This window comes from Tiliqua scincoides, chromosome 2, assembly GCF_035046505.1.
Source record: "Tiliqua scincoides isolate rTilSci1 chromosome 2, rTilSci1.hap2, whole genome shotgun sequence".
Classification (NCBI taxonomy): Eukaryota; Metazoa; Chordata; class Lepidosauria; order Squamata; family Scincidae; genus Tiliqua; species Tiliqua scincoides.
Window position 1 is genome coordinate 250251146 of NC_089822.1, and position 16086 is coordinate 250267231.

General features: G+C 43.2%; 1 protein-coding gene and 1 long non-coding RNA gene across 2 annotated transcripts in view; one reads left to right on the forward strand and one right to left on the reverse strand.

Moving 5' to 3' along the window:
• MGAT1 (alpha-1,3-mannosyl-glycoprotein 2-beta-N-acetylglucosaminyltransferase) overlaps positions 1–15547 on the reverse strand; it is a 32689-nt gene extending 17142 nt beyond the window's left edge. Inside the window, exon 1 of the mRNA XM_066617975.1 lies at positions 14992–15547. The gene's annotated coding sequence lies outside the window, so the exon portion shown is untranslated. The remainder of the gene's footprint in view (positions 1–14991) is intronic.
• Positions 1870–12698, forward strand: LOC136641907 (uncharacterized). The gene is made up of 3 exons (XR_010793925.1): positions 1870–1912; positions 2697–2786; positions 12478–12698. It is a non-coding gene; the product is annotated as an uncharacterized lncRNA (long non-coding RNA).
• Positions 15548–16086: the final 539 nt, after the last annotated feature.

The following is a 16086-nucleotide window of genomic DNA, read 5'->3' on the forward strand; positions in this document are numbered from 1 at the left end:
TCCTATGTTAACAAGTCTGCTGTTAGCAACCCTGAACTGATCTTTAGGAGACTTGTACACCTGATGTTTCAGAAGGTCAAGGAATTGCTTCCAGATCTGGATGGGAAGCCAAATCCCTTAGTACCACCACCTTCTGCGAAAAAGGTTCCAAATTCTAATCTTATCAAAACCTCGTCTCTCATAAAAAAAAAACAGACAAATCTCCCACATAAGTCAGTGTGCACAAACCGCAGCATTCAAATTTTTGACAGGAAGAGAGTTAGCTAGGTGTGTTTGGGACATGTTTGGAAGGGAGCCTCCAGGCAAATTGTAATTCTAGGTGACAGGTTAGATAACTCATTGCCCTGCCCAGGGGAAGTGAATTTTGTTTGCATACTTTAGTAAAGCTAAATGCACTGAACTGGACCTTTGAGGAAGTCAGAAGAGTTGCAGACTCATGACTATTGGTGCCAACATACACAGGACATCTATTCTTGTGGTTATCTACCACTATAATCCAAAGATTGGAAAGAAATGCCTCTTCCACCTTGGATTTTTTATCACCAGTTTCTGCTCTCAGCAATGCTTCTTTTGTGGGCAGCAGAATAAATAGATCAATGGGTGTACCATACCTAGAGTTAGTTATGGCAGACAACATGTTAGAGTTCTTAAAGTGTCAGGGTACAAAGGAAATGGGAAGCAACCCAAAAATAAAAAATAAAAACATGACTTTACAGAGTCCCAACAGCTCTGCAAACATCACCAACTAATCCCAGGACAGGATAACAGCACAGGATATCAGGGTGCCCGCCTCCTTTAACCTTGGACTTAGACCTAGATTCAGCTCTACACAGAGCCCAGCAGACTCAGCAAACCTGTTAATGTTAAGAAAATGGCTCAGTCATAAGGGTATGTCAGCCTATGCAACAGCTAGATCCCAAGACAGCCTATGAAAGATTACTTCCACCTTCAAAGCCTTTGGGGGAAATATAGCAGTAACGGAAAAGGACAGAATATTGTTCCCTTTCTGGAAATAATTTTAAAATCAAAACACAAAATGGAGCAATTCATCCTCTCTTACAGGTATTTACGTAGATAAGTGCTTTTCAGTTACCAACTCTTTGCTGTAGATTAGGTTAACAGGAAATAAGAAGCAGAATTAAGAAGCGCTGAGTTTACAGGGGGTTGCTAGACAGAACACTGTTGTATATACCACATGCAACAAAAATACAACTCTGGGAAGTACACTTAAGGGGTCAGGTAAGACTCACACATGTATAATACTATCTACATTACAATACATGCAGAACTATCATGCAGAAAGTGCCAACAGTGATAACAGATATATTCCAACATATAAAGAACTGGTAAGCGCATAAAGACTTTCACGTATACACAGCTCAAGGTAAAGTTATGAAGATCAGCCCAATATCCAGTAGTTTAAAACACCCAAAAGGTCCTCACCACTTTACAGCCCTCTCACTGTGGTTTCTTAGACCCCTTCTCCACATATAGCAATGGTTCCAGTGTTAAAGTTCCACTTGGGCCACAGTAACTTGCCTGCACATTGCCAGCGTTTGTTCTCCCTCTGTCTGAAGGCCTGTGGAATCAACACATGCTGTTGTCCCAAGCAGATCAGCAAGTCCAGCATAGGAGACATGCCCTGTGCTCTAATAAAGATAAGACCAGCATAAGGACACCCTGCCACTTCTAAGTTCTGCCTTTCCCTCCTCTCTGTACTATTCTCCAATCAACAGCCCAAGTCCAGTATTATGAACTTGCCTTCTGTTTCTCTGGCAGCTTTAATCACTTGGAAAAAAATCTCTGCCGGTATCCAATTTCCAGTTGTGGGAGGGCGGCAATGCTCCTGCACTCTGTCAGATCCGTTTAGGACGAGGACAGAGAGAACAGCAAGCCACGCTGCCTTGCCAAAGTATGAAGTTCCAGTACCGGTTTCACTTCCCTGGGGAAATCAGAAAACTTGGCCCCTCCCTCACAGAAGAAAGGAGGGCAGGGTTAAGAGGTTGCCATAGGGCAGCCCTCTCTATCAGGAAGTCAGGGCCCCTCTTCTCTCCAACCTGAAGAGGAAAGGAGGAGGAAGGCTGAGCCCTTACACAGAAAAAACAATGTGGAGAAAAATTGACAGCAGGACAGACTAACATCACTATAAAGACGGAATGAAGAAGACTGGACTTTAATCTCAAGAACACACACGAGCTCACATGGACGCAACACACTCAACTCAAGTTCTCATAATCAAGCTTCCATCTGCAATGTTTTCAGTTAGGTTGATGCAAACTTGAAGCCATTCCACTGACCCACATGGGAAACAGGAAGAGTAGAGTTCAGATCTCAGTCACAGCAAATCCACACTCAAAGCAGGGATGAGACGCCGACTCTGTTAAAGAGCAGATACCAAACTCCCCATCGTGCTGCATCTATGTCAAACTTCAGACAAACAGGGCTCATTTTTGCTATTAGCAGAGGAAGGCGGGAGGATGGGGGGGGGAGAAGGGTGAAGAAGAAAGGTTGAAGAAAAGTTGAAGCGAGAGGTAAAAGATGGTTGGTAAAATGCTGAGAATGGGCCCTGGAAGTGAAATAGCTTTCCTGGAGATGATTAGCTGGCAAAGCAAGCAACAACCGCAATGAGCTAATTTCTGCTGCCACGTTTCCCCCACGGAGGAGCGTTAACCATTAACTATTCTCTTCCCAACCAGCTGGTCGCCTGTTGCTGCTGGGGAAGGCGGAGGAAGAGCTGGCTTAGAGGTAAACAGGATACAGAAGAGGGAGGACAAAACCATCTGGAGGTCAGTGAAAACGTACTAGCTTGCATGTGTTCAGGGGTGCAATAAGACAAACAGGCACGTTCCAATTCGTTGTGGGATGAAGATTAAGTAACTATGTGATCTGCATGGTTCCTGGCTATTCGCTGGACCCACTGAGAGAAGGACCGTCACCTGTGGCTGTGCGTGTACTTTTGTTTCATGCAGCAAGACAATAGGGTTATGAGATAAAGGAAGAGACTGCGGCAAAGGAAGGAAACAGAGACAATGGTACATATCTTGGAGCTCTCAGGCAGATAAATGTACATGCAACTTTTAGTTTAAATCCTTTTCAATCAAAATGGCGGGGGGAGGAAGGGAGGGAGGAAGAGAGAACCTCTACTGCACTGAGGACTAGATAGGAAGACAAGATTCACTGTACGTGGAAGACCAAGGTATAAATGCCTGTCCTTGGACACTTCAAGTTCCCTATACCTGTATAACTCCATTATTTTATAACATTGTTGAGAGAATAATTCAAACTGCAGTGCATTTTTAAGTGCTACATACAAATAAAAGCAGTTACTGGATGCCTTGCAAAAATTTTGCTTCACAAGATTAATGCCGCAACTGAACACAAGAAAAGCCAGGCACAAAATCAGGACCAAATTATCCAACCCTGTCCCCTCCACAGCTGCCTGCTCACTAATGGAAAACAGAACTCCTATCCCAGGCTGCCTAGTCCTCTGCATAAAGATGATTGAGAGGAAAAAAGGGACAACGTGGACCAAAATAACAGGAAGCCAACAAACCAGAAGTCCAAGAAAGGAGCTGTATTTCTAATGAACAGTTCAGAACCACAGATACATAGAAGGAGCAAATTCTTATAGGTTCAAATCATAAATGGAAGGCAGAGGTATATTGTGAGCTAGAGCAGATAGGGCTGGGCATCCCCATTGATCCCCATTTCCAGAAGAAAGCCAATTCCATGTTCATCATTTAAAAAGGCAACTAGAATAAAAGGATGCCACTGAACAAATTGATATTTGGCCACATCTGGAGTATTGTGTCCAGTTCTGGTCACTATGTCTCAAAAAGGATAAACTGGAACAGGAAAAGGTGCAGAAGGGAGGGACCAAAATGATTGCTGGAGCACTTCCCTTATGAGGAAAGGCTACAGCATTTGGAGATCTAGAAAGAAAGTTCCTGAAAAGGAACATGAATGAGACATATAAAATTATGCATGGGATGTATGGCGTGTGTAAGAGGGAAAAGAATTTCCTTCTACTCAATACCAGAACCAAGGAACGTCCACTAAAATTGAGTGGCAGGAGAGTTAGGACAGAAGGAAGTGAAAGTTCCAAGCGCAATTAAACTGGAAGTGGAATTGTTTACCAGCCGCGGAGAGCCCTGCAAGCGCTGTGCTGGGCTCCCCGCATCCCCTAGACCCTGGGAGCATGTATGGTTTGTGAAAAAATAGGCCCCCCTACCCCCGCAGGGGTGTGATCCTGGGGATCGCTTTGCTGCTTCCCCCTGCCCCTGCCCCTTAAAGGGAACGGGGCGTCTTCACACAAACTGGTGGGTTGGGGCCCACCAGATTGAGAACTACTGGTGTACAGCATTACAGCCACAGTTACAGGACCAAGGAGCTACAGAAGAAAAATTATCCACACGCCACCCTGCAGATAAAGCAGGCTGACGACCTCACCTTTCCCCCACACTTCTCCTTGTCCAAGCTTGAGCCAACCCCTCAGGAGAATACTGGAAAAGTTGAACACTATCAAGAGACAGACTTGCAATCTTGTACAGGGCTGTTAATCTCTCAGGAAGGCAGTAGAGAAGTCAATATTGTTCACAGGTACACAAACACACATCTTCCAGTGTGACTCCAGCGTGGGGATGCTCTTGTCCATTCTGGTCCCTTCATGGTACTAAGTTGTCTCTCCTGTGACTGTTAGCCACCAGAACAGGAAGGACTAAACAAACTCAGATTTTTTTTAAAGTATAAACATGCAGCTTGGAAGTTTCCACATCTCAAGACATCAAATCAAATCCAGGAGCAAGTAGCGAAGCATAGACAGAAGTCACAGAATAAAATGCTAACATTTGGAAAATCAGCTTTGGTTTGCTTGATGAGTGAAAATAGCATAGCCCTTTCTCATCAAGAAGATGCAGGACCAAAATGAAAAACAGAATAGTAACAGCTTAGGATTTGGCATCACCTGTCCAGGAGCTAAAGAATGCCTGCCACAGAAAGGAAAAGACAACTTCGAAGGCAGAGATGCCTTGACCCTTGATGGCTTCATTAAGGAACCTTTGGCTTCAAAGGTTCCCCTTCAATTCAGCTTTTCAGAGCAGCTTTAAACTTCCAAATTATGAAAGCTAAAAACTTGGCTCATGTAGAAAATCTGCAAGTATGATTCTCAAGCAGCCAAATCCTGTGTCAGGTACTGGGCAGTATGTCAATTACACAAAATATGTGTAACCTAGAATATTTTGTGACCTTTGAGGAAGTGCCAAGTTCAATCAAACTTCAGGTTGAGAAGGGAGGGGAAAAGAGCAAACCGAAGGTTATGAGAAAAGGGTTTGTCCTTGCTTTCAGGCAGACCTCTAATCTAAGTCAGCTGCTCACCAGCAGTTATCAGGCCACTTCACAGCGACAAACTCAGTGCCCAGGAGTTACAAACCCACCCTCGTGGCCAAACTGCCCCATGTTCACTCAGGCAATGCTATTATGGGACCCAGCAACATCAGCCACCTCACTGCACACCACTGCCCCTTCTCATCCTCCAACATGATCTATGTCATCACTTCCCAGTAACGCCCTTCTGCCATCCTCTACATGAAGATAAACCTACAAATGGATACAAATTGAATATGCATCCAGAAACTGGTGGGAGAATGTTAAAGTCTCCCAGAACACCCTGCCACAGACCTGAAAGTTTGCATTCTTTAACAAAAGCATTTCAAAGGAAGAGTCCAATGTGGCTGAACTAGAATTTATTAGCAAAAGAAATATTAAGATGATTAGTAATTGCACCATTACTGTTGTGGTCACACAACTTATTTTTTATATATTTGATATTTACACAATAACCTTACACTCGCTACCTCATGTATTTATTTCATGGCCCTGTGGTATGCATTTTTCCTCTGTATCCACATATACACAGACTCACACACTGACTATCCTCAGATAACACCATGCTCTAATCCATAAAAGGTTGTGCCACAATAAATCTGTTGGCGTTAAAGTTTGACAAGTCTCTCTTTTATGACTCTTGTAGCTACTGCCAGCTTCAATGCGGCTCAAGAGGATAACTCAATGATGGAAAAAGAGGGGAGGGAGACTGCAGAGTGCAGGCTTCCTCAAGTAACTGACGGAGACAGCATTTATATGTAATACACCCACATCCTAAAGAACATGGAAACTGTCATTCATGCTTGTAATCTTAAACTACATGACAGACATCAATCATACTGCAGAACTGCCCCTGAACACTGTTTGGAAATCATTGTGATTACAAAAAGCAGATTTATTGGGGCCAGTTGAGAGTACTACAGGTCTAATTTAATGGTGTGGTGGTCATCTCTCAATGCCCACCTGAAGAAGCAAATAATCTTGTTAAGGTCTACGAGAGAAGGCCAAACACCATGTACTCGTTAAACAAAGCAGGACAAAGAGTGGGTCTCTTAGATGTGGCACCCAAAAGCGTCATTCTGTTCTGGGGAATGCTTACCAACGTAGAATATCGGAATGTTTCAGCAATGAGTTTGAAAAGCAGTATATAAATACTGTTAATAATAAATACTGTTAATAAATGATTTACCTTTTCAGCTTGCATACATTCCACATCTACCCGAATTATCCAAGCAAATGCCCCTGCTTTCTGAGGTGGAATGAGTGGCCCCGAGATTTCCTATGTAGGTGTCCCACTCATGAAACGCCTATCCCAGGTGTCTTAGAAGCCTAGGGAAACTTATTACAAAGGGTGATTGCTCCCTTCCTTAGTGACCTTGGAAACTGCTATTGAAAGGAATCTGCAAATGCCTTTTGAACTCACCTGCTGTTTTTCCCTTGGTTGTAAGAATGTTATTTTGGGATTTATTTTATTGGGAGAGGTTTGATATTTTCCTATTTTACAAGATGGTGCATTTAATTCTTTACCACTTCAGAAGTCTTGGCTAAGAAAAAGGGTCTAAAAACTTGAGAAATGAACTGCAACAGATCCACAGTGGGCTATTAAAAGAAGCAATACTAGGGAGCATCAGGAGCGATCAGCTGTTTTGATCATTATTGACAAAGCAGAATGATACTTGTTGGTATTTCATGTGCCATGTTGCTTCTCAATTCATACTACGTTTCCAGTGTGGGCCCCACATGTTGCTGAGCTACCTTTCAAGGTGGTGTGTCTTTGATCTAGAATAGGGGTGCCCAAACCCCGGCCCTGGGGCCACATGCGGCCCTCGAGGCCTCTCAATGCAGCCCTCAGGAAACCCCCAGTCTCCAATGACCCTCTGGCCCTCCAGAGATTTGTTGGAGCCCACACTGGCCCGACGCAACTGCTCGCAGTGTGAGGGCGACTGTTTGACCTCTCACATGAGCTGTGGGATGAGGGCTCCTTCCGTTTCTTGCTGTTTCACATCTGTGATGCCATAGTGGCAGCAAAGGAAAGGTCAGCCTTGCTTTGTACAAGGCCTTTTATAGGCCTTGAGCTATTGCAAGACCTTGATTCATTCATATAAGTTCGTCTTTAATATATTCATTTATATAAACTTATGTAAATTTATTCAAATTTTAAATGTAAATTAATTCTTTTTTCCCCCGGCCCCTGACACAGTGTCAGAGAGCTAATGTGGCCCTCCTGCCAAAAACTTTGGACACCCCTGATCTAGAACACTGTTTCTCAACCAGTGGTACTCATATCACTGGTGGTAGTTGAAGCGGTGTCTGGTGCTACATGCGGGACCCCCAGATGCCACCACTTAGCAGTAAGACCAGCAATGCAACATGCCAAGTAACAGTAGGAAGCTTAGCTTGGCAGACAGAACTCCAGCACACACTTCACACATGCTTGAAAAGAGCCCTCCCATCTGCCCTGAGCCTCTTACTGGTGTTTCTTACACCCATCTGGCCTCCAATCTGGAAGCAACTGGAAATGATATAATCACCAGTTACTCCTGGTGGTACTTCCAATTGGTGGACCATGTGAAGTGGTACAGCAGGGAACAAACATTGAGAAACGCTGATCTAAAACATGAACGAACAGCTTCAATGGTATGAATATATACAGAAGAAACTTTTCGTGTGTCAGTGGTATGTAGCTAATTTACATGTTTCAAATTCAAGCAAGTTACTGCAGTCTACTAATCATTTTCTCAAAACCCGAAAACTGCCACATCATAGTGGGCAGTCACCTGCTCAAAAATACACTGAATTTAGAATGATTACTCTCATGAAAAAGTTAAGCTAGTACTTGAACAATCCATACTGTGTAAACAGCAGTTGACATAGTCTGAAAGACAAGAAAGTGGAGTCTGACTTTTCTTTCTTTGCCTCTGATTTCCTCAACATAAAACTTCCCATCAGCACATTTTCCAAAGTTTTATCTGCAACTCTAATCTCCAGATGAAAATCAGTTTTGGGATTTTTAATAACCCCTCAAAGGTCACCGTAAAATTTTTCATGAGAGGCAGCATTTGGCAGCCCATGGACTATATTATTCATCTCTGGCCTGGGAGCAATCATGATATTCAATTCAAAGATCTCTTTACCCATCACTGAAGACAGCTCCTCTTAGATGTTGCACAGCATTCTCCAACAAGGCTTAGAATATTACTCAATATTACTCTTATAACTGCTCTTATAACTACTCTTATTACTCTTATATCTGCTGGAAGCCTCTAATATGTTCCTTAAATACACAATGAAACTGGCCCAGTCATAAACCATCAGTCTGTGTCATGATGTGGAATACAACTTACAAAAAAATACTTTATTTTGTTTTTCACTTACTGACTGTTTTGACTTCATTTCATCTACCTTCAACAGCTGCTTCTTTTCTAAGTAATACATCAAGTCTAGGAACATACGAGGATGAACAGGAACATCCACAAAGAGTGCCCATCAAAAAGAGAGGAGGAAACAATGTGCCCTACTCAGGAAAAAATGGCAAAGACAGCATTGTGCTTTTGCAGCAGCCTGCTGCTGGGCAAGGAGAGTAATAAATGGACATGGAAGATCAAACTGCAAATATAGGGCAGAACTGTTAGAACTCTTTTTTTAAATGGTAAGAACAAAACCATGCAGTATCTTGAATGGCTTAATAAAACCTGCAGAATCTTAGGAGATAAATTTGGTACTCCATCTGACTTGCAGTTCCCTATTTTTGAGAATCTGCTTCCCTTGCCTTTCCAACTCTGTTGCTAAAAGGTGAGGATTCATTCCACGTTTTTCTCTTTTAGAAATCAGAACCCCGATTTTACTCCATTTCAGTATGTGCAGATTTCAAGTCATTTAAAAACCACATTCTAGGTTTTTTCCTAATCCATGATCTAGTCTGCATTTTAGAAAGACCAGGAGACTGGGGGCGTCAACATATGGCCTGAAGGTCACATCCAACCCATCACAGGTTGCTTAACTGCCAAGCAGCAGCACACCCACAGACCAACCATTTTGCGAGAAAGACAGATTCCTTCCAGGGGAAACTCCTCCACTGGCCATATGATGTTTATACAGCTGGAACCTCATTATTTGCCAGGGTTCCGTTCCTGGAACCCACGCCAATAACAAATTTTACGTGGAACCAAGGCACGTGAAATTTAGGCTCCACCCACCCCCAAACACGACCGGAGCCTTTTCGGCCAAAAACCAGAAGTGCACTTCTAGGACCTCCGGAGGCTTTTCTAAGGCCCGTGGAGACTGCGCGTAGCCTCTGCAGGCCTCAGAAACGCCTCTAAATGCCGCAGAGGCCGGTTCTCCGGAGGTGACTGGAGTTATGCTCCAGAGGCCCTTCTCTGGAGGCCCATGGAGGTCGCAAGCAGCCTCCACGGGCCTCAGAAAGGCCTCCAGAGGTCCTAGAGAGGCACTTCTGGTTTTTGTCCTCAGAAAGGCCCCTGAAAGCCGCAGAAGCCACTTCTCCAGAGGCTCTTGTGAAGCCCATGGAGGCCATGCGCAGCCTCCACAGACCACCGTTTTGGTCAGAAACCGGAAGTGCCTCTCTAGGACTTCCGAAGGCCATCGTGAGGCTCATGGAGGCTGCATGTGGCCTCCACGGGCCCCAGAAGTGCCTCCGGAGAGCTAAGGTGGGGCCAAGTCTGGCTCCACGCAGGTCCTGGGGAGCCGCGTTGTCAGATCCGCGGTTAAAAATATCATTAATAAAGAGGCTCCAGCTGTATTCACATATATGCTTGCAAAGGTACAAGTAGGCTAAATCAAAGTATCACAACATGTTATGCAAGTGATACATGGGATTTATCTGGAAATTAACTTGGTTGACAGACATTAAGTTAACATGCGCAAGCTCCTTATTTTAGTGAGATTTATATGCAAACAAAGGTTGTTCAACCAAATCTGAAGAAATGTCACCCCTGTCCCATCCTCTTTAAACAGAAGTCAGATGTACAAAATTGCACAGCAGTCCCATATCTCAAAATGTAACATGGGCAAGTCCTGTAGCTTTCTTCTTCCAAGATAGGCATGTGTGCCTATTAAGAATTCACAGTACTTTGGTATTACCTACCTCTCTCTCAGAAGCAGACACAAAATGCTCTTTATGTTTTCAAAAGATAAACATGGACTTCTAGGACAAGTCCCATGACTTCAGACATATAAAAGTTATATCAATTTCCTAAAGATGCCGAGAACATGACAAGTCACCTGATTAAACGCACACAAAAAAGTAAAAAGACTAATTATTTGCAAACAAGTACCCAAGAATTACACTACACTTAGACCATTATGACTTCCATGCTGCATTCTTTATAAGCGAGTAGTGGTACAAAGAGTATATTACAGAGCTCCAAGTTCTATTACCAGACAGTTTAAACTCTAGGTTCAGAATTGTGAAATGTAGCTTTTTTCCACAGAAAAAATGTTTTAACTCAACCCTTCCAGTTAGCTATTCACCCAAGATCAAGGAACAGTTACTTTACAGGAAAGTAGTTCAGCAGAGTCACTAAACAAGCTGTGTCAAAGGTGTATGTGGAATTAAGTAGGCTGGTAAAACTTGTTGCGGGCTCACAAAAAAATACTTTGATTCATCTTGCAAGGTTGTTTTAATTCACAGGACACTGAATGTTAAACAGGGATGTAGAAGAAGGAGGACATGGGAAAGATATGGAGTTAAATTTGCAGTGAAATACAGATCCTCTTATCATATGCAGGATTTTTCTTCAGGCAATCAGGAATGGAAGCATGAGGGGTTTTTTGTGGTATTGTTTTTAAAAATGATTTACAAATTCTTTTTGAGACAACCTGCCAATTCTCAAACACTGAGAGTTCCTCAACTATTTGGCACAGCCTTATAAACACACCCAATTTGCTATGTTTTATGGTTAGATGTCCTCTCTTCAATTGACATCCTCATTTTCATGTTTCTGTCTGCAACCACGAAACATACGAACATATGACAATATTTTACAAAGTTATGCAACCATAAACCTCAACATAACCAGTCAGGCTTCTAGACCCACATATCACAGCAATCTCTGGCAAAAAAACCCAGAGGAGTCTGTCCTTGGCAATACTTCTCTAGTCGATTCTGCCAAGTAATAAAGCTTTGCTTAGAATGGCTTTCATCAACATTTAACGCTAATGAAAAGAGTTCTTCCCCATAGCACAGGAGCTGTCAGAGAGTTCTGAACACCACAAGAGTCAAATCAGTTTCAGCAAAACTTAGATGGTTATTTTAAAAAGTATCAAGAAGTTTATGGATAGGGCTATCAATGGCTATACACAGTGACAGCTAAACAGAACCTCCATGTGTATAGAAGCAGTATTCATCTGAATACCAGCCACTGGGAATGGGCTGCTGCTATTCTCTGTTTGTGGGCTTCCCAGAGGCACCTAACTGGAGGTATTTGGAAACAAAATGCTAGATAAGATGCACTTCTGGTCTAAGCCAACAAGACATTTCCAGCATGAGCCTCTAGATTTAGTTCAGTTGGATAGAGAGACAACTGACAACTGTTCCTTGGGTCCCAGGAGAGAGAAGATATCAAGAAATAGGTATGTGTACCTCCACCAGGTCTGCCTAAAAATAGAGAACAGGTAATTAAAAAAAATCCCACCATGAAAGAAAAAAATGTGTGAAAGGAGAGGGACTAGATAGTTCACAGATGGCGCTCACAGATAGGACTTTCCCTATTAAAGTTACAGTCCCCCAGCTGTGAGAGAGGTCTCCTTACAGAGATTCAAACACTCTCCAAGCAAAATGCAGGTTTCTCCTTGAGCCACCCCCAGTTCATAGTTTCTTGTTTGAATCAGTACAGCTAGTATGGCTCAGACTCACCTTAAGGCAGGTAGCTGTGTGCCTTTCTGTTCAACTGACTGCTATGCTGGAAAGCCTTTGGGGCAGCTCCCATTTTTTCCACTGGCATCCTTTATCCCGACTGAGTCAATTCCATTCCAAAGCGCTACAGTTACACAGAAAACATATGCAACTGCCTTTACATTAAGGAGCATGCAGCCAAGTCATCCACAGGTTACGCCGCATAACACTTCTCTTGTTTTAAGGCAGTCCACTATGAAGATCTGGGATCTTCTCCTTTCAAGGCACCAACTATACACCGACCGTCAGAGGCAGCAGAGGACAAGAGGAGAGCAGCTCAAAGGATACTTTGCACAATCTGAGTTGGTCCCATTTTAGGATGACAGGAGCCGATAGTGTTCAGTCAAGCCAAGAGACAATGACCGAGTAATATAAAGGAAGGATGTTGATTCCTCCTCAAAAAACTCCAGAGCTACTGTTACCATTAAAGTTATATCTTGACTTAGCTCCTTAATTCACTCCAGTATGTATTAATTTTCTTCCTCTAAAGAGATGACGCTGAACAAAATGAGACACAGAAATAGCTACAGGCTCTTGCACCATCACAGCAGAACACGTAAACAGCAGCCCGGTCATTATTTTGGCTCAGCACAGATGGAAGCTACTGAGTAACAGGGTGTGACTACAACATCCTGCCTGTACTACAGGCTAAACTGACCATCAATGAAACCACCTTGGTATCACTAGCCTTGTTAGACAAAGCCTAAATTGCCAAAGTATTTTGGACATGCTGAACAGTTTATTAAAAATGCAAAGGCAACTCAGTTCTATGGCAGTTCCCATTAGGAACTATTTAAGTCAATACTATCATACAAATCTGTGCAAGACACCAAAGAAAAGGCAGAAAAGACAGCAAGGCAAAGAATCACCACACCACTGCCACCTCGAATTGTTTGTGCCTTTTTAAGCAGGAACTGCCTTGTGAGAAGTGAAACGTATCCTCACCAATCTATATCTTTTTCGCATTAGAACATTTCCCATGGTTTGATGCAAGCAGTTCTGGGAGCTTGATCACCAGAAGAGTGGGGTACAAATTCCCCAATCAAGACATAATTCAAGATCAAATTACTCATGACTGCTTTTAAAACAGACTGTGCAACCAAGCAATTTGCACAACTCTCATTAAGGTCTTTCCTGTTCCACTGGACCAGTGAAAAAGAACCACCTACACATGCATCCTCTTTTGTTCTCTCCCAGTTAAGTATTCTTGGGACATTCAGTTACGATCTCTTAACATTTCATTCTCTGCGATGCAAAACCATTGCTCAATTTAATATACAGTGCAATCCAATGTGTGTCTACTCAAAAGTAATCCCTATTGTGTTCAGTGGGGTTTACTCCCAAGAAAGTGTGTATAAGATTGCAGCTTAAGCAACCTCTATTGTGGCTGAGCAAATCCAGCTCTCAGAAAGAAATCACCTAGACTTGGAATAAATTATGCAAATATATACACCAAATTAATAGGTATACTTATCTCCAACTACAAGATCTGAGTTTTCATGAATCCGGCATACTTTAGCAAAAGTTAAGGTGATCGAACAGAAGAGATGATGATAGAGGCTTCCAAGAACATTGAAGGCAGGGAATGAGGGTCAAGGGGTAAAAATAATCTCCAGAAATCAATTTTTTTACACCAGGTAATACTGTATCAGTTTGCTCTAAAAATGCACCTCACACACACCCCATCAGCTTCACCCAAATCTGTCCAATAGTCTAATCCTATGGTTTACTGTGCAAAGGCAGATATGAATTGGTTCAGTGCAAAGGGTCTCACTCCACTGAAATGTCATGAGCTGTTATCAAGCAGCAGCAAAGCAGCTCACAAAAGCACAACTATACTGCAGAGGAAAGGTTAACTGTTCTCGCCAGATGTGGATGAAGACAGGGGCCTACAGGGGTACGACAGTGGCAACACTAAGTACAAACATTTCCATACTGGTTGGACCACGCTTTCCGCTTCTCCAATGCAAAACTATGATCCCAAAACTTGCTTAGGCTCTCAGGACCGTGAATACTCAAGTGCCAAGACTCACAGCCAAAAGAGACAAATGGATACTCAAGCTCGGACTGAAATGATTACCAGCTGCAGCAGGCACTCCTTATAGACACCACAAAGATGAGTTTCGTGTTTCTTTTAAAGGCACGGTGGCAGCGGCAGCACTTTTCGAAGGTCTGCGGTGGAGTAGTTCTGCCTCACCTGCCGCCCCCGTACTGCACAACCCTTGTGCAATGTTCATGCACGTCCCAACTTATAAATAAGCACTCTTAATTGGTACAGAGAGGCACAGAGATTCAGGACTGTCAACATTTGGAAGGTTTCAACATCTTTCCTTTTGCAAGGAGGTTGCAATATTAAGAGCTGTACTGTGAGTACTCTGCACCAAGAATCAACTATGGAAGTGAAACCGATGTGTAAGTCAAATAGATACACTACTAGGATAGTAAGGGAGAGTGGGAAAAGGAAGACCAGGAGCCACCAGGGGAAGCACAAATTCCAGCTACCCACAACTTCTGCCAGTCCAGCTCTCAATAGATTCTACCAGGAAGACTAGAAAGCCAAGGTTCAATTCATTAATTTTACACCTGCATACTACCCTGAACAACAGAATACTCAAGGGTAAGAGGAAGACGGCTCCAATGTGTAACAAATAGAAGATATATCCATGTTGTATCCAACTCTCCAAGATAATAAATCTCACCTGGCAAGAATCATCTCTCCACAGACGTATGGTGGCCAGCCTAAAGTTCTTCTCTCTTGGGGGAGGGGGGGTCTTTTGGCACCCCCCTCCCCCTTCAAAGACTCCACCTTGAAAAATCAGTGCAGATGGAAGAGCCAAAAGAAGTTTGGGTGTTTCTTCAACTGTCTTTGCAGATTCTCCTATGCTGGGAGGCAAGGGGATTAAAATTGTTCTTCAAGCCTTTACCACCACTATTGGTAATGGCAATCTGAACTTCTGATGTCAGGATAAATCCCGTTACGTATTTTTTAAGGCTCTTGCAGAAACTTCCATCACACAGAAAGCAAGATCAGTTTTCACCACTGACCACCAACACTGTCCCAGGAAAAACAAGGGCAACAATATCCCATTGTTGTCAACGTCCAGTTGCTCTTCCAGCCAATGACCAGTTCTGTAATGGAACAGTGTTTTTGAAGGCAGCCTCAATGAAGTCCAGGTTTCCCGTGGGTTCTAAACCATCTTGACAGGATCAGTCAGAAGGCAGCACAACACTGCGTCCCCGGTTGTTCTGGTGTCATCCACCATGTCCCTGCACAGCATAGAAGTCTGGATTAGAAACCACCTTCAACAGTAATTCAATCCCGCACAACCCTGATCAGAACTGATTACATTACCTGGATTTAGACCTTGACCAAGTCTACACCTTCACACAACTTCTACCCTACAGCAGAGCCCTTTATAATCCTAATGCAGTTGCAAGAGCATCAGATAGAACAAGGATAGCTTACCCTTAAAATATTTACTGTCCCTCACTGACACACACTGCACAGTAGCATTTCTCAATGTTTGCCCCCATCACATGGTTCAACTACACAAAGTAGCATTGGAAGTAACTGGCGAAAACATCATTGCCGTTACTTCTGGGTTGGGAGGCCAGATGAAATGTGACTAACACTAGTTAGTGTCTCAAGGTGGATGGGAGGGCTTTTGTGAGCGCAGAAAAGTTTGCTTCAGAGCCTCCCACCACTGTTTGTCATGTCACATTCATGGTCTCACTGCCAAGGGGCAGGAGTACCACGCATACCACCTCAAGTACCACTGGTGGTACGAATACCA